Source organism: Kogia breviceps, chromosome 2 (genome assembly GCF_026419965.1).
Source record: "Kogia breviceps isolate mKogBre1 chromosome 2, mKogBre1 haplotype 1, whole genome shotgun sequence".
Classification (NCBI taxonomy): Eukaryota; Metazoa; Chordata; class Mammalia; order Artiodactyla; family Physeteridae; genus Kogia; species Kogia breviceps.
The window spans coordinates 167222292-167242123 of record NC_081311.1 but is presented as its reverse complement, the minus strand read 5'-3'; the positions used below and the strand labels follow the sequence as shown (position 1 = coordinate 167242123).

General features: G+C 40.4%; 1 protein-coding gene across 5 annotated transcripts in view; it reads right to left on the bottom strand.

Annotated features, from left to right (window-relative positions):
- SGO2 (shugoshin 2) overlaps positions 1 to 19832 on the bottom strand; it is a 47288-nt gene that overhangs the window by 27050 nt on the left and 406 nt on the right. For 3 of the 5 annotated variants that reach the window (XM_067027540.1, XM_067027545.1, XM_067027542.1), the window contains exon 1: positions 2158 to 2425. The exons of the other annotated variants lie outside the window; for them this stretch is intronic. The gene's annotated coding sequence lies outside the window, so the exon portion shown is untranslated. Of the gene's footprint in view, positions 1 to 2157; positions 2426 to 19832 lie in introns of those variants that run through there. 5 annotated transcript variants of the gene reach the window in all.

Genomic DNA, 19832 nt, shown 5'->3' with positions numbered 1-19832 from the left:
GTTTCCAATCTTCTTGTAACCCTATTTCACTCAGGCTTTCACTCAATTCCAACAAAACTGCTTTTGCCAAGGTTTCTAATCCACACTGCTAATCTAATGGTCAGTTCTCAGTCCACATCTAACTTGATCTAAGAGCAGCATTTAATGTGGTTAATTCCTCTTTCCTCCTCAAAAACGATATTTCCTCAGCTACCAGAACACCAAACTCCTGGGTTGTTTTTTTTTTCCTTAGCTAACTAGCTGCTTCTTTCCAGTCTCTTTTACAGATTCTTCCAACCTATAATAAGTTCTCTCCTTGGATTTCTTCTCTTTATCTACCCTCAATCTTTTGGTGTATTTTATGTATTTAAGTCATGGCTTAAAATACTACCTAGATATCAAGAACCCCAAAATTTATGTCCTCTGTCTGGATCTCTTTCCTGAACTTCCCTGGATTCATATAGTTGTCTACTCCACAATTCCACTTGGATAACTAAAATAGCATATGAAACTTAACCTGCCCAAACCTGCTTCACTCAGAGCCTTCCCCACTTCAGTTAACGGCAACTCCATCCTTCCAGTTGCTCTAGTTAAAAATCTCTCACATCCCAATTTACCTTCACAATGCATTTAGAATCTGACGACTTCTCAGTATCTCCACTGCTACCAACCTAGACTAAGGCACTAACATGTCTCACCTGAATTATTTCAATAGCCTCTTACCTCCCTACTTCCACTCCTGCCCTCACTACAGCATATTAATCTATACTACCTAAAACTCTCCACCATTTGCTCTTCTTCCCATTTCCATAACTTTAAACCCCTCCTTCTCTCCCCCCTAGTCCATTCCTCTCAAGCCACAGTGGCCACCAAGATCTAACTGCTCCTGACATATGCCAGGCATTCTTCAGCTTCAGGTCTCTTGTATTGGTGTACCCATTCCAGGGTGACTTACCACACAGAGATTGAGGTACAGTCATTCCTTGGTATTTGTAGGGTACTAGTTGCAGGACTCCCACAGATACCCAAATCCACCATGCTCAGGTCCGTTATATAAAATGGCATAGTATTTACATATAACCTGGGCACATCCTTCTGCATAGTTTAGATTACTTATAGTACCTAATACAATGTAAATAGTTGTAAATGCAATATAAATGTTATGTAAATAGTTGCTCGGCAATTAGCAAATCAAACTTTGCTTTTTGGAACTTTCTGGAATTTCCCCCAATTTTTTCCATCAGTGATTCGGTTGGTTGAAGGAGATGATTCGGAACCCGAGAGTCGGTCAAGAGCGCTGACTGTATTATAAATAGTGGTTAGACTGTGTTGGTGCCCCAGTTCTAATATTTCATAGCTACGTGATCCTAGCATCTCCAAGTCTCAATTTCCAGACTTAGAAAATTATAAAAAGTCAGACCATCTCATTGTAGGGACTTAATGAGCCAACACATATACAGTGCCTAGTACTGGACTTAGCACAGAGCGCTCCCTGACATTACCTATGTATTATTATTCTGTAGCTCTTGTCTGGCTAGCATCTCGGCTAAAGCAGAACTACTCAATCCTACATCCAATTCTCCTGAATTGGATTCCTCATCTAGAAAAACCATAGTCCTTATTTGCCTACCAAAATCCTACCTGTGCGTCAAGACCCAGTTCTGGTTCTAAGTTCTTCCCAGTCGTCTATCACCGCTTCGCCTTCAGTCAGTCTCCCTTTTAATCGAGCACTCCAAAGGAAAGGGCTCCTCCAAGAACTTGAGTAAGCAGTCTCTAACATTCATTCAGCCTACTTACTGAGCGCCCACAGTGAGCCAGATACTGTTCTAAAAGCAGTAGAGCAGTCATATAGACAGAAATCCCTTCCTACAGGAGCTGGGTTTCTGCCTGGCGGCTGGCCCCCCTCACAGAGCTCAAATCCCAGGGGCAAGAAGCAGTGACTTAGATCCAAACCAGGGCCTTCCTCAAGAAGCCCCTCCGAGCCAGCACTGGGCCCGGAGGCCGGGACTGGGCCCGGGGGCCGGGAGAACCGAGGCGAAGTGGGCAGGGCCGCGGGCCGCGCGCGGCTCGGCGGACCAGAGACCCGGGAGGGCAGCGCCGGGAGGTTCGGCACGGGAAGGGCATGGGTCCCGCCAGACAGGGCAAGGCCACTCCAAATGTCACAGGTCACTGACTTACCGCTTTTTCAGCGTGGTGGGACCACCGCTCTGATCTCGGAGCCCGGCGCTCGGGGCCAGGTCTTGGGTTTAAACTCCGTAGCCGTTAGCGGTTGCCTCGTCAGCCAATCAGGTCCCGAGAAGGCGGCGCAAAGGAGCTTGGTTACCAGGAAGTGGGAGGTGGAAGGGGCGGGACCTCGCCGCGGGCGATGGAAGGGGGCGTTGCCAGGCAAGCCAGGGGCGACTCAGCCTGGGTGCAAGGGTTTGAGCAGGTTCTGTTGCGCTGTCTCCTAATGTTTTTGAAAAAGAAAACGCTCCTTTGACAAAGCTACCTTTGTCAGTCAGATGTTTAAAAGGCTTGACAGCCACCTGAAGCCTGTTGGAAAGTTTTTGTTATTATTGACGTTACTGTGAGACTCCCCGTCCACATTTTACCAGTTCTTCTGCATCTTTGCACTATGATGCCAGCAGCGTCATTTGGTTTTTTTTTTTTTTTTTTTTTGGTGGTACGCGGGCCTCTCACTGCTGTGGCCTCTCCCATTGCGGAGCGCAGGCTCCGGACGCGCAGGCTCAGCGGCCATGGCTCACAGGCCCAGCTACTCTGCGGTATGTGGGATCTTCCCGGACCGGGGCACGAACCCGTGTCCCCTGCATCGGCAGGCGGATTCTCAACCACTGCGCCACCAGGGAAGCCCCGTCATTTGGTTTTGCACTTAAAAGCCCTTCCCATTTTTCTTTTAACTTTTCGAGAGGAAAGAGGCAATGAAATTTCATTGAAAATCCTGGATCTCATTAATACTTAGGTCTTATACTAATGGTTTGTTTTAGCTAAATATACAAGAATGGCATTTTCTGTGATTCAGAGCTACACAAAAATATATATTACTCACTCTATGTTACAGGTCAATTAGCTTAGTTTCCTTTCACAAGTGACTTTCATAATCCATACAAAGAATTTAGAAAAACTATACAGAGAATAAAATTTCCTCTTTGTATGCCATTAGACTGAAAATGAAAATAGCTTGTTAAATCTAGGTTTTAATAATTAATTATACAGTGATGCAGTCAACTTCATATTCTTGTCAATATTTTGTTCATTTGGGGACATTTGAGAATCACAACTTTCCATTTTACTTTACAGAATCTAGACAAATGATGCAAAACATGGTTTTGAGTTAGATCTTAAATATATTTCAAGATTGGTCTCCATAGAAATCTAGATACATGAGTCTTATGTAAGTAGAACAGTTTTTATTGATTGGCCGCCTGCTAAAATAAGTCTGTACTACAGTAAAAACTTCAATAATAGTGGTTTAAAATGAAATATATCGATTATAGAAATTTCTGGTTATCAAGGGGTTAACTAGCACTCTATCTTGTGTACCCAGCCTGACACAATATATATTATGTGTACCTTATTTCAGAGCAGTTCAGGGAATTTCATGAACCAAATGCCTATAAATTATAAAAAGCTCTTGAAAATGTAAATTCTTATCATACAAAATCATAAACCTAAAAAGTGTAATTAACTGGGCTGAATTTAACCTGACCTCAGCTTGCTTTTAGGTCATTTGCCTCTTGGGTGGAGGCAAATGGATAGAGCCAGAAGCCCTGGGCTAGGAGTGTGAAGATACAGTTAGCTGTATCTTGAACACACATTACCTTTGGGTTCTTTATTCCAAGCTCCTTATCTATAAATTAAATGAGCTCACAGTTGTGTTGGGATACTCTCCTGCACAGGGCACTGATTTTGCTCCTCTCCATCTCCTTAATTTTCGTACTCATTAGTTACCTAATTTTCTCTACCTAGGAGTAGATTCCAGTCAATTAAAATTTGATTGTCCTGACCCATACCCCAAACACACACCAAAAAAGAGGAAGGAGAGAAAGGGAAAAGAGGAAAGCTTCCTGCCAAACAACAATAAGAATGAACAATCCTCTTTACCATCTCAGCACTACTAAAACAAAAATCATCCAAGAAAAACAGTCCCTGAACAGGAGCCACATAGAAGCACACTGCAAATCAATAAGCCAATAAAACAAAGTAGAAATAGTGTATGTATATTTTATTAAACCATCTGATCTGATAATCCATATCAGTCTGGCAGGTTGAAAATTAGCCCAAGAAAAATTAACCTAATCTGATAGAAGCAGAAAAGGACACTGGGTTATTTAAAGTATTTCTGGAGAATATAGAGATACAGGGTTGGAAAACAGGCAGGAACAGGGGCTCTGGCAGTGGACAAGGACCCAGCCACAGTCACAGCCTGTGAAGATGCTGCTGATCCTGCACAGCCAGCAGTGGCTTTGAATGCTGCTGTTGGGACCATCACTGCTGCTACCTCTGGGAAAAGTGGGCAGACTGTATGGCAGTGCCCTCCACCCCTGCCACGTGGCATCACTAGCTCCTGTTGCTAGGCCTGGGTTGGGTGTGCCTGACTGGTCAAGCCTGGATCACAGGCTACAAACCCTAGCTGCAAGGGAGTCCTGAACATTCAGCCTGTATCTCGCTTTATCAGATTCTTAGTGAGAGGCCATCTCTGCCTCCCACCTAGACTCAGGAAGGGCATTTTGAGTTGGGCAACCAAAAGAATGACAAAGGTTTGTTTCAGTATCTGATGCTACCTTACTACAACCATTATTTCTATTCTCATTAATGAGAAGACTTCCTGCTATGCCCAGTGAGGGACAGGTACTAATTATAATTGCAACAGATAACATTTATCAAGTGCTTACCATTTCCTAAGCCCTCTGTCAGGCCCTTTATATGGCTTTTAAGTTGTCACAACGATCCTATGTGGTAGGTACTATTATTTCCTTTTTATGGTTGAGGAAACTGAGGCACAGAATATTTGAGTAACTTCTGCAAAGTTTAGTAAGCAGCATAGCTGGGATTTAAACCCAGGCAGTCTGGCCTGGGCCTCTTTGAAAGAGGATAAGTGACTTGTCATCTGCCACTTCGGTTTCGAGGCATGGCGTCCATCATGTGAATTTCATCAGGCTGCCTGCTTGCCAGCCTCCTCTTTTTCTTCAGTGTACATTTTTTGGGAGTCCCTTTTGGTATTATGCTAGAGGTGAAGATCAATGAGGCTGATAGGCAAACTATCCATTCCCATACATTTCTATAAGTAGAGACTGGAGGTGATTTGAGACTGTTTCTTTGATTTAGGCAAGGACAGGGAAGATGTAATAGGCACACCAAGCATTCTTCTCTCTGCTCTAGGTATGTGTATGTGTGGAAGGAGGCTTCTCTGGGGAAGGATAAAATAATCAGGGGTCTTGGTCTATCATTTGTCTGGCTGCATAACCTCTAGCAGTAGTTCTCATTGCAGCTCTTTCACCTACATGACACTAGTCCACGTGCTGGACTATATTGAGAGAGAGGGAGGGGGTGGGGGCAGTGTCTACTTCCCAACCTCTACTCTGTGCCTCCACAGGGAATTCCAAAAAGACTTAAGCATTTCTTTCCTCAAGATTTCCAGTGACAAAATTCAAACCATACAAGCTGGAAGCTTGGGGAGGGATTGCAAAGTCAGCTGTTGTGCTCACTAGCTTTACTAAGGGGCTTACATTTACATGCACCATCCAACAACGCAGGGCCCTGAAGCCCACATCTCCAGAGTTCTCTCTATGAGGACATTCCCCTGGCTATTGGAGAGGATCCCAAGAGGTCTCCGTCCACACCCTCCCTTATCACATATCCCGCCTCCCTTCTCCTCCTCACTGCAAATGCGAAGGAATAGCAGCTGTGGATAATAATGAATTCTGCTGCTTTGAAGTCCCTTTGGGATGTGTAGGAGGTAACGTCCAGCAGACACACAGGTATAAAACGTGGAGCTCAAAAGAGATGTCTGGACTGGGGAGTCAGCAGTGAACAGTAGTAGAAATCAGTGGAATCGATTAAGTTAAGGAGGGAGAGTGTTTAGAAGCACAAGGAGAGTAGAAGGTAGAACCCTGGTAAGCATCAGTGCAAGGAGGAAAGATGAAAGGGCAGCAAGAAAGGCGGTGAGAGGGAGGAGGAGACATAGGCTTCACAGAGGCCAAGAGAGGAGCTCCTTTCAATGAGGAGAGAGCCAACTTTGTCTTATGCAGCTGGAGATGTGGGCACAAACAGCTCTGGGGTTAACAGGATGCAGCAGAGAGGATGCAAAGATGAGAGAGCAGACAATTCTTTGAAGATGAAAAGAGAAGTGACAATAGCTCCAGGGAAGCCAGATGGAAGGAGGGTTTGTATTCTTTGCATAGGCTGGAGGAGGGGTTTGTAGAAAAGGAGAATGGATGATACAGGGTTGTGGAGCAGAGGTCCATGGATGCAGAGGTTGGAACAAGGGCTAAGCCATGGGCTGAAGGGTTGCCTCTTCCTCTGAGGAGGAAGAAAAGATGAAAGACCAGATGTAGACATAGATGAGTTTAAAAACAAAAGTGCAGGGCTTCCCTGGTGGCGCGGTGGTTGAGAATCCCCCTGCCGATGCAGGGGACGTGGGTTCGTGCCCCGGTCCGGGAAGATCTCACATCCCACATGCCACGGAGTAGCTAGACCCGTGAGCCATAGCCACTGAGCCTGCGCATCCAGAGCCTATGCTCTGCAACGGGAGAGGCCACAACAGTGAGAGGCCCGCGTACTGCAAAAACACCCCACAAAAAACAAAAGTGCTTTGTAAGCTTTCAAAGTCATACGAATATAAGACTATTACCTATCATTTTATTTAAAATAGTTGCTTCCTTAAAAAGCCATCTCTACATTTAAAACATTTTGATGCTTTAATTTAGTAAATACTAAAGTCAGGGACATTATTTAGACAAGAATCAAAACTTCGCCATCTCTGTAAACAGTTTCTCTAACAGAATGAAAGGAAATAATTAGTTTGTGCCTAAAACTCTCAGCTGCTGTCATATCAACCACTAAACAAGGTTAGGATCTCTTAAGATACAGTTAGTCATGGAAAGAAATATAAAAAGCACTGGGTTCAAACTCGGTTGCCTGCTGACTAAAACACTGTGGAATTGGAGAGGGAAAAGATAAATACACTAGATTGCAGATTTCTCCCAAAGTAAAAATTTAGACAATGAGTATAAATAAACTCAAACAAATAAGGTCATCAAATCAAATTTTCCTCAGCCAAGGCAGGAGCCTTTAAGTAGCTAAATATTTATCGTAACAGTTGGCTGTAGAAAATTTGCTACGTTCACCGTTAAAGCAAACATGAAGTACTTTTCTCAATTAAAGGACAACTCATAATTTTTTAAACTCACAAAACATCATGTATCTTCTCTATCATCCTTATTTTATTAGGGTTGATGACATAGGTGGTTTTCTTAAGATCATATTTGCCATTTTAATGTGTAAGTAATGCACTACATAGAGAGTGGTAGAAGTTAGAAAAAAGGATAAACAGCTAATAAGTGCTAGGTCCTATGAGGTTATAATGATGGAAAGTTTGAGCTGTCAAATAATTTTAGAGACAACCAGATCTGACACATACAATGATAACAACACAAGGTGGTCCAGGTTCATTGCCACAACCGTAGCAAAGGAAAGAATGATTCCTATTTGGTTGTAGATCCAGGAAACCACAGAGGGGACAGTTCTTGTGACCTGGAGGTTGTGGTAGGTTGAAAAAATGCCCCCCCCAAAGATATATTGACTTCCTGATCCCTGGAACTTGTGAATGTTACCTTATAAGGCAAAATCATGGATGCTACCTTATTTTGCAAAAGAGTCCTTGAAGACTTAAGGATTTTGAGATGAGGAGATTATCCTGGATTATCAGATGAGCCCTAAATCTCACCACTAGTGTCCTTATGAGAGACAGGCAGAGAGAAATTTGACACACAAACTCACATGCAGAGAAGGATGGAACAGAAAGAGCTGCAGTCACAGTCTAAGCAATGCCAAGTCACCAGAAGCTGGAAGAGGCAAGAAACGGATTCCCCTAGAGCCTTCAGAGGGAGTGCAGATATGCTGACCCCTTGATTTTAGACCCTTGGCTGCCAGAATTGTGAGAGAATAAATTTCTGTTGCTCTAAGCCACCCTGTTTGTGGGAATCTGTTATAGTAGCCACAGGAAACTAATAAGGGGGTCTTGAAGGATGAGGAGGGTTTCACCAGATGAGAACTACAGCATGTGGAAAGGGGCAGTTTATTTTGAGAGAAGCGTAGTATAAAGGCAATAATATGGATAAAAATGAGTAAATTTTCTAACGAATAGTTCAACTCAGGTGTGATGTAAATATAGAGGGCTAGGTAGGAAAAGAAAGATGGGGCAGTTATTTTGCAATAAGGACACAGGTACATTTTTGAGCAGAAAAAGGACATAATCAGCGCTATGCAGAAGATATACTTCTATCAGCTTGCAGAAAGGTTTCTGGACTTGTTAGAATAATTTATAGAGTCTATATAACATGGAATTATATTTACATTTTTTAACCTTTTATTTTGAAATAAACTTGTATTTTTATTATAATACTTTCTATTCTGACAATTTCACTCTATAGACTCCTTTAATCTGGAAGAGTTACAAATTCTTATTTTGTCTTTCATGACCTTGACATTTTTAAGAGTACAGGCCAACTAAATTATAATGTCATTCTATTTGGGATTGTCTGATATTTCCTCAGGATTAAATTCAGGTTCTTATTGGGCAAAAGTACCATGGAAGTGATGTTGAGTTCTCAGTATATATCAAGAGCACATAATGTTGGTTTGCAACATTACCTTGATCACTTGATTCAAGTACTGTCTGCCAGGTTTCTCCACTGTAGACTTGCAATTATTTCCTTTATGATTAATAAGAATCTGGTAGGGAGACATGTTGAGTGTATATAACTATTCTGCTACTAATCAAAATTTCACTCACTAGTTTTCACATCTACTGGTATATCTTGCCTGAATCAGGTATTTCTGTGATAGTTGCCAAATGGTGATTTTTCTAATTTTATTATTTCTTTTACTGATTGCAAGAGATTTCCTCTCCACCCCTATCTGTCTGTATACCTATCCATCCATCAATGGGCTCATCTATCAGTATTTATCACCACCTATTAGTATTTATCAGTATGGATGCATGGATTCTTATTTTATTCAATAGATTATAATCTATTACTATCATAATTAATTTTCAGAAGCCAATGGTCCCATGTTTGGCCAGTAGCCCTTCAAGATGATTCCTGTGTCCCTTTGACAGTCCCCATCATTCACTGAACACTCTTACTTTCTGAAACAGCAGGTTATTTCTGCCTCATTTTGTACTTTCTCAGTCCCAGCCTCAGTCAATCAACCATTTCACCAAGAAGCTCTGCTTCCTTTTTCTGGAGAATGGGGCAGAATGAGTTTAGAAACCAAAATCTAGGCACTTGATATGCCCATTGCTACTGGGGTGTCATTGGTTCTAAGTTCACTCAGGGGACAGAGCTTGAAAATCTATATACATTTGTATACACATACATGCATGAATATAAACATATCCACATTTCTTTCTTCCTATCTATCCACCTATCCATCTATCTATCTAGTCTATCCGTCATCTATTTTTAAACCCATGCATTCACACCAATACTTTCCATTCCAGATAAAAACCATAGGGCTCATTCTAGCATTTTCCTTTTTAATGTATATAACTACTTTTCTAACAGTGAGAAATTTGGTTCCTATTATTTACAATATATTTACTTTTTGCTCAGTCCTAGAATACATAGAAAGTAACTTCAGAGTTGCTACCCCATACCTCTGTGAAAACTTAACTAGCCTTGAAAATTTATTTACTGTTTTTTAAAAAAAATCTTAAGTTTAAGGGTATGTCATCAAACACAGTGATTTAAAGTTACTTGGATCCATTAGTTTTCCCCCTCGCTTCAGCGTGACTACGCTATTCATTTGAATTATGGTTAGGTTTACTTAGGTCTACTTGTATATAGTTTTAGAGTTTTTCCCTATCTTTATGTGCATGTATGTTTATTTTCTTATGTTTTAGTATGCAAAACATTAACTAGTTTCAAAAGCCAGAACTTTATAAATAGGTGTATTCAAAGGTGTCACTCTCTTCCTTTCTTCTTTCTCTCACTCCTAATTCCTCACCACCTGTGTTAGTTTCCTATTGCTGCTGTAACAAATTACCACAAACTTAGTAGTTTAAAACAACAGAAATTTATTCTTTGATAGTTCTGTAGGCCGGAAGTTTGAAAGGAGTCTTATGGGGCTAAAATCAAGGTGACAGCAGGAGCAAGCTCCCATGGAAGCTCTAGGGGAGAATCTGTTTCCTTGCCTTTTCCAGTGTCTAGAGCTCCATTCCTTACATTCCTCAACTCCATTTTCAGAACCAACAGCATAACATCTTCTGACTCTGCTTCCCTCTGTTTCCATCACAAGACTTTCTCAACTGCCTATAGTCAAATCTCCCTCTTCCTGCCTCTTATAAGGATACTTGTGATTACATTTAGGACCTACCTTGATAATCCCAGATAATCTCTCCAGCTCAAGATACCTTATTTATTTGTTTATTCATTTATTTTTTGGCCGTGCCACAGGGCATGCGGGACCTTAGTTCCCCTACCAGGGAATGAACCCTTGCACCCTGCACTGGAAGTGCAGAGCCCTAACCACTGGACTGCCAGGGAATTCCCTCAAGGCACCTAATTTAATGATATCTACAAAGACCCTTTTTCCATATAAGGTAATATTCACAGGTTCCAGGGTGGCCATTTTTGGTGGCCACTACTTAGCCAACTATAGGTATCTAATCTTAATAGTTTCTTGTTTATGCTTCCTGTGTTTCTATTTGTACAAATGATTAGATAAGTGTATGTTTTCTCACTTCCCATTCTTTCTTACCAAAAGGTGACATAGTATAAAAACGCTTGCATTTTGACTTTTTCACTTAACAAAATATCCTGGAAATCACTCTACATTAGTTCACAGAAAATGACCTCATTCTTTTTACACCTTCCAAGTACTCTGCTGTATGGATGTACCACAGTTTATTCACACACTCTCCTATGTATCTCCTAGGGATTTAGGTTTTTTCTGATATTTTGCAATTACAAATAATACTACAATGACTAACTTTGTGTATAGAATTCTCATACTGTTGGAGCTGTAGCATCGGCGTAGATTTAATTTGCATTTCACTTCTAATGAGTGATTTTTGAAGATATTTTCATATTTTTGAGAAATGTCTCCCTGTTAGTAATTTGTCTCTTATCATTGCTTATTTTTTGTTGTTCAAAATTTTTTTTAACATAGTCAAATGTATCAATTTTATTTTTTATTGCATCTGAATTTCAAGTCATAGTTAGAAAGTCTTTTCCTACATCCAGGCTATAGAGAAAATCATACATGGTTTCTTCTAGTACTTACAAGGTTTCATCTTTGACATTTATATCCCTGGTCCATTTGGAGTTTATTCTTTTTTTTTTTTTTTTTTTTTGCGGTACGCAGGCCTATCATTGCTGTGGCCTCTCCCGCTGCAGAGAACAGGCTCCGGACGCGCAGGCGCAGCAGCCATGGCTCACAGGCCCAGCCGCTCCGTGTCATGTGGGATCCTCCCGGACCGGGGCACGAACCCGCGTCCCCTGCATTGGAAGGCGGACTCTCAACCACTGCGCCACCAGGGAAGCCCTGGAGTTTATTCTTGATTATAATGTGAGACTTGGTTCTAATTTTATCTTTCTCCCAATAGCAAACCAGTTGTCCCACCAGTATTTATTAAAATGTCCATCTTTTCCCAAGTGATTTGAGATACCATGTTTGTCACATACTAAATTTCCATATGTATTTGAATCTATTTCTGGGACGTCCTATTTTATTACACTGGTCTATTTGTCAATTTATGCACCAGTACCATGAGTAGATAAACAAACCAGATTTACAGTGTATTTTAACAACTGGTAGGGCTAGTATTCCTCATAAACTTTTCTTTTTCAATGTTTTCCTGGCTATTTTTTCATGCTTATTTTTCCTTATAAACTTTAATAACAACTTGTGTAACTCCATAAAAATCTTATTGGTATTTGTTAAATTTATAAAATAACAGATAAAACTGGTATCTTTATGACATTAAGGAATGTCTTTCATTTGTTTCAAGTCTGTTTTTGTATCTTTCAGGAGTGCTTTAAAATTTTTCCCATATAAGATTTGCACGTTTCTTGATAACTTAATTCTAAAACATTTTATCTTCTGTTACTACTGTATTCTCTACTTTCAGGGTCCAAATTAAATTATCCATAAGATCTACCTTATTAATTATGCTATTTACATCTATATTTCTTTCCCTCACTTATTTTTTGTTTACTTGGTCTGCATGTACTGAAAGTGGCATATTAAAAGTTTCCTGCTACTAACATATTTCTCTCCATGTTTCTTTGCATGTCCTATGATCTTTGCTTTATAAATGTGTTGGTGAGTTATTTGGTGAATAGAATTTGTAACTGTTATATATTCATTGTGAATTGGGACATTAAAACATGTCCTTCTTTGTCTAATTTAATGCATTTTGGTTTAAATTCTACTTTGATATCAGGATCATAACCTCCACTTACTTATCATTTCCAGTTGCCTAGTAAACCTTTGTCCATTCTTTTAGTTTTAGATTTTCTGACATTCTGATTTAGGCATGTCTCATTTTCAGCAGCTTTCTTCGTGAATCAAATTGAAAATCTTTTTTCTTTTAATAAGTTAAACCTATCCATATTTATTAATATGGCATATATTTAGACCCACTGTCATATTATTTTAGGTTTAAATTATTTTATCTAATATTAATGGCATTAATATTGTTATAGTTGTTACATTTCTTTCTGTACATAATGCTTTTTCCTTGTTCTTTTGATTTTTAAAGTTTCTTTTTGTATTTAGGAAAGTTTGTAGTGTTATTCTAGTAGTTATCTTTGTCCTCATACCTTTTATAAAGCCCTTAGTTGTCTTTCTAATTTAACCTTTTATTATCTGATTTGTCAATTTTAATATTATCCTTTAACCCCCACCTATTGCTATATCACAATCAATGAACTTATTCTACTTTCCTCTTTCTCTCTCCCTCCTCCCATTTTTACTTGCATTATTTTTGCTATGTTAGAACCAGTTACACATTACATATAACATTATTCTTTGAGCTTTGTTCTCACCTGGTTTTAGTTTTAGGTCTACATTAAATATAGTGAATGATTGCCATCACATCTTTTGATGAAGTTTTGCTACTTGGTCGAATGGAAATCACTTTTTCAAAGATTCTTCAAGAAAGGCTCATGTATACAAAATTCCCCAAATTTTTCATGTTAAAAACTCATTTTCGGGCTTCCCTGGTGGTGTAGTGGTTGAGAGTCTGCCTGCCAATGCAGGGGACATGGGTTCGTGCCCCGGTCCTGGAAGATCCCACATCCGTGGCTAGACCCGTGAGCCATGGCCGCTCAGCCTGCGCGTCTGGAGCCTGTGCTCTGCAACGGGAGAGGCCACAACAGTGAGAGGCCCGCATACCGTTAAAAAAGAAAAAACCAAAAAACAAAAACAAAAAACTCATTTTCTATTGCCTTGATACTTGAAGGACAGGTTGACTGAATATCCTTGATTTACACTTTTTTTTCTTTGTCTTTTTAAAAGTATGCTATTCCACTGCTGCCTTTCTTGTATGTTATTTTTGAGCAGGCTGGTCCCAGTTTAATTCTCCTGTCCTTGTAATTTCTTATCTTTTTTTGTTTGAAGGCTTAGGTATTTTTTCTTTATCTTTGAAGTCCAATAGCTTTACTTGCATGTGTTTGGGAGCTGACAATTCTGATTTAATTTCCCCATGTAATTTATGGGTATATACAATTATCAATATATCTTCTTTCACATTCTGAACATTTTTTGGATTTTAAATATAGTTCTGTTTCATCGTTTTGTTTAGGCAGTTTAGGGACTGCCATTATTTGTATGTTTTTTCTTCTTTCTCTTTCATTTCAACCACTTCTCTCTGATCCTAATTACTTTTAACTTTGTATCTCATTTTCATTATCTTGGTTATTTTTCTGCCTTTTTTCAATTTCCCTTGTTAAATTTTCACTTGATCTTATTTTCCCCCAGAATCTTTGCAATTTATTCTTCACTTCTGTGATAATTTTTGTCTTTTTCTCCTATTTTCTTTCCTGGATTCAACCTATTCCCTTCTCATTTCTTCCTGTTTCTTTCTTTGTTTGTTTGTTTCTATTTTTTAATTTTTGAATTTCTGGTTCAAGGTGGTTTTTCATATTCCCAAAGTGGATATTTAATTCACTTTGGAGTTTGTGTTGTAGTGTTTTTTTTTGTTTTTTTTTCTGCTTTGGGAGAGTATTTTGGGGGCAAAGCACTTTTTATCAGCTGAAGTTGTCTTGTTTTCTGTTTTCTTCTTATAATAGCTTTGTGTATATTTACTCTGTTTTCATCTATTCATTTCAAAGATTTTTGAATGTTTTATAAGATTTCAGGTTCAAAGGTATCCTCTTCTGCAGTGAAATACTTTCTTAATGGATGATTCTTGTGCATTTACGTGTATGTATGTATGTGTGTGTGTATGAGTGATATGGGCTAATGATTGCATATTTTCACAGCTTTGGATCTCATTTTTCTTACTTGACCCTAAATTTCCTTTTACTTCTTTTCCTCTTCACCAAGTTCCAAAAGGTGCCTCTCCATTCCTTTTTTACCCTTCCATACCAGAAGCAATGGTTTTCACACACTGTCACCTTGAATTATGTGCAGCTTTAATTTTTAAAAATACATAGTAAGTGCTTTGATCTACGAGGGTTCTTTACCAGTATTTTAGCATAAAAGCAGACTCTCTTTCTTGTGGTTATCTTAGATCAATCACAGGTCCACCAAGAGCCTTCTTTTTTTGTGGCAGGAGAATGGGACACAGCTTGCCACGATTTGGTTTTTATTTTTCTACTTCCAGATAATTTGAAGTTTGGGCATTCTCTCTTAGTTATGCAGATGGCATGGGTTTTGTGCAGTTTTATTTGTTATCTATTCTGTATTCAGCTTTTTGGAGAATGATTTGGGAGATTCAGATTTACGCTGTGATGGCTGCTATTATGTGGGCTACTCAGGAATTCCACCGCTAGTGTTATTTTGATGGAAAATAACACTCTGCACAAGGAATTTTTAAAAGAAAAATAATGCAGCTCATCCAGGTTTTGTGAGTAAAGGGGCAACCAGACACCTCATTCTCTTTCCAATACCTTGTCCTGGGTTGGAAGGAGGGGGCTGCCTATGGTTTGGGAATATTTTCCTAAAGGATGAACATAAAGTTACTTACTCCTCCTCAATCATGACAAGTCCCTATCTTTCCCATTCCAGGAAGAACCAGAAGAGGAGGGCAGTTTTGAGTCTGATCAGGTCTATGACTCAGGCTCTGATTTATCTGGTGCTTCCTATCTCCCTTCCCCTCAAGCTCCTATGCATCAGAGTTAGGATTATCTTTTACTTCTGCGAGAGCTGGTGGAGGGAATAGTCACCCAAAGGCTTTCTTAATAAGGACCCAAGGGTCCTTATAAGACCTGTGCATTCACTCAGTTTACCATAGAATTGGGAGCAGCCAGAGGGTGAGGTGACCCAATACTACTGAGCTAAATACCTGCGTTTTGGCTTCAACTTTGCACTAATTGAACATTAGGATTGTTCTCATCATGGCTCGGATCGCTGTTTACCTTAATCACCCCAATAGTTACAAAACCCTCAAGTTGTCCACTGTTATCTGGGGTCCTAGTCCCATATTACCAGTATGTCTGCCCCTCTGAGCCAATCCCCCATTCTTCCTATTCCTCTCGAACACTTCCTCTGAGCCCTTTAAAATTCCCTTTTTTTAATGACCCATCTTTTTTTTTTTTTTTTTTTTTTTTTTTTTTTTTTTTTTCCGGTACGCGGGCCTCTCACTGTTGTGGCTTCTCCCGTTGCGGAGCACAGGCTCCGAACGCGCAGGCTCAGCGGCCATGGCTCACGGGCCCAGCCGCTCCGCGCCATGTGGGATCCTCCCAGACCGGGGCACGAACCCGCGTCCCCTGCATCGGCAGGCGGACTCGCAACCACTGCGCCACCAGGGAAGCCCCCCATCTTTTTTTTTAATGCACGTTCTCTGCACCTAGAGGACCTACTTACTTCCTCTGTAGCCTGTAGCCCTCTCAAGAAGTGACTGCTTTTCCTTCCACTCCCCACATACTTCAGGGCCAGGGTTGGTGTCCTCTCTTCTCCCATCACTGCTAACAAACAATTTTTCCTCCTTCCTTTTTCTAAGCCCTAGCTGATCTGAACTGTAGCCATCTGGACACAGTATCTCTCTTTGTCTCTGCAATGTAGTCTGCTAAGGTTCTTCTAATCATCCATTATTGATGACAGTAGCTTCTGTTTCATCATCTTTCTCTCTACACCTGCTCCACTCTTGTGGATATTGCTATTTATGGGGAAATTCATCTAATAATCATCATTCGTTAAACTTCTCACCTCCATTAACTTTTCTTCCACCCCATCTCAGCCTGGAACCTTGGCATTATGGTCATTGAATGACCTCCAAAATCTTGAATTCAGTGTGATATCCTTTGACTACTGCCTCCAATTCTTCCAGCTCACTTACTCTTGTACTCCTATTTAAATAATTCCTCAATTTCTCTGAGATCTCAAATCCATTAACTTCACTACTTTTTCACTATCCATCACCACCATTATATAGTTATTTCCCTCCCTACCCAGCTTAGAGTCCATGGTCCTCCATGGGACTCAATCACTTACAAACATCCTCAACTCTCACCCCTCTCTCCTTGTATTACATCACTTGATTAAATCTCAACATTAGCTGAGTCCAGTGATCTACTTCCTCAGCAGCACCTACACTGAAGCTGTTGAGTGTTGCTGGGTAAAAGTCACATAACTGGGATGACTAGTTTGCCATCCATGTATAATGATTATAATCTTCAAACAGGCTCTCGTTCTCTCCGAGCAATCCTGTCATGTTTCTATAGAAAGTCTGCCCTTTCAATTTCTCAAGAAAAGTAATTCATACATTATCCTCCTTCCTCAAACCTCTTCCACCCCTCATCACCTTTACTCTTAGCCTCTGACCTTGCTTTAGACTTAATTGAGGAAGTAGGAGCCGTTCAATCAGAATTTCCTCATTTTTCCCACTGTGAAATCTACCACTTTACCTGAACTGAAATCTATCTTGTCTGTTTTACCTTCTATCCCTGCTCTTGTCAAACAGAAATCCCTCGTGCTCTGGCTCCAGGACCCTTTTGCCTTCTCAAGCATTTCGTTCCCTCAGTTGTCCCCCTTCTCCCCTGTGTCACCAATCTCTACCTACCTATTGGATCATTTCCATCAGCATAGCCTGCTCTAGTGACTCTCATCCTAAAACTCCATCCCCTGACTTTGTCTCCCACCTCAACCACAGACCTATTTCTCTCCTCTTTCTTCTCTACAGTTATATCCAGTCTGCCATCTCACATTCACGCTTCAACCCACTTTCCTCTGGGCTTGCATCCTTATCACCGCACTGAAACTGATCTTGTCAAGGTCACCAAGAACTCCTATATTATCAAATCTGGTGGACTCTTGATCTCCTAGCAGCATTTGACATAAATGACACTTTGCTTTCTTGGTTCCTGTAGCTTCATACTCTCCGGCTCTCTGGCTCTTTCTTCTAAGCCTGAAATCTAAGAATTGGAGTCAGTGTTCCATCCTATTTCTTCTTAATTACCTGCCATTTATGTGGGGGATTTCATCCAGTTCCATGGCTTTAAATGCTGATGGCTTCCAAATTCACACCTTCGGCACTACCGTACTTCACTCCTGTGCTCCAGATTCATTCAATGGCTATTTGATCTCTTTACTTGTATGTCTGTTTAACATCTCAGTCTTAATAGTCTAAAATACAGCTTCTGATCTCTCCCATAATTTACCATTTCAGTAAGTGGCACCATCATTCAGCTGTTCAGCCAACAATTTACACGTAATCCTACATTTCCCCTTTCCCTCATATGTGGCAACCACGAAAACGTACCTCTCAGATTACAGGGAGCATTATTGACTGACGTACTCCACATACTGTGCTCTGAAATCTATCACCATGTTCCAGGCTGCACTTCTCACTGACTGCTCCCAGCCAGTAACTGAGTATGGCAGGGATACTAAGGCAGGCCTATTCCTAGGAGACATAAGACTCCTTTGATGAGGGGCATTGGCTTGAAAACTCCTCATTGGCTTTCCTGAAACTTTCTTGAACTGCATCATATCCACTTTTCCTAATCTGCATCTACTCTAAAGGCTCTCTCAGTCCCCTTCAGATCCCTCCCTATTTTTTCCTCACAGGTGTCTCCCCCAATAAACTTTTTGTAGGTTTAATCTGATCTTGCGGTCCACTTCACAGAGAACCTGAACTAACACATCATAGCTGATTATCAGCAAATTTAATGTCGTTTCTATTTCCTAAATACATTTCTTGCACTCATCCACTTCTCTCTATCCTTATCACCACTTGAGTAGAAGCTATGCCATTTGTCCCCTGGATTCCTGCAACAGCTGCCTACATTCATTTTATGCCTTTTCAATCCATTCTCATCACAGTAGCCAGAGTGAGTTTTTAAAAATATTAAATCGATCATGCCATTTCACTGCTAAAAACCTTTTAATAGTTTCCCATATGCTTAGAGTAAAATTTAAACTACGTCTGCCACAAGATGCTTTACAAGCTGGTTCCTGCCTCTCTTCTCCGCTTCATCTCTTATCACCTTCCCCCTTGTCCCCATGCTCACCAAGCTCCAGACATACTAGTGTCCTTTCCCTTCCTACAAACTGTCAAGTCCTTTCCTGCCTCAGGGCCTTTCCACTTGGTCTCCCTTTTTCCTAAAATATGCTTCTCCCCCATCTCTTCGGAGGATAGGCTCATTCTCATCCTTTAGTGCTCAACTTAAATGTCCCCTCATCGGTGAGAACTTCTCCCAAGCCATCATCTCCATCCAACATTCTCCTATTTCCTCCCAAGTGGTTATCACTGTCTGTAACTATTTTGCTTGGTGTCTGTTTCTCCCACTTGAACAGGAGTAGGCAAATTATGATCCATGGGTGGCCCACGCTCTAAGAATGGTTTTTACATATTTAAGTGTTTGAAATAGTTAAGAATATTTCATGACACATGAAAATTATATGAAATTCAAATTTCAGTATCCATAAATAAAGTTAGAAGGTAGTCACTCTCATTCGTTTATGTATTATCTATGGCTGCTTTAACATTACAACAGCAAAGTTGGTAGTTATGTATGGCCCATAATATTTAAAAATATTTTATATATAAATATATAAAAGCCTAAAATATTTACAGATAAAGTCTTCTGACTGCTGCACTAGAATGGAAATGCCATGGGACATTAGGTCAGGGACATTGATTGTCTTGTTCAGTCCTCCATTCCCAGTGTCTGGTCCATAGCTAGTGCTCAATAATTGTAGGTTGAACAAACCTTCGTCCTCTCCTGGGCACTATCAATATCTGAGGGGGTAGGTGGGCTTACCTCTCATTGGCTTATTCCCTTCTAAGACACAGTGAGAAAAATTAGGAACCAATTATTATTGAGTCTGGGAGAGTACCTTGAGAATAGGACTGTGTTTTATTCATTTTGAAATACCTAGCAAAGTCTCTTGCACAAGGTAGGCTGCAGCTGGAAACCAAAAGAACTCTTGGGGTTACTGTTAAGAGGAAATTAGTGCAC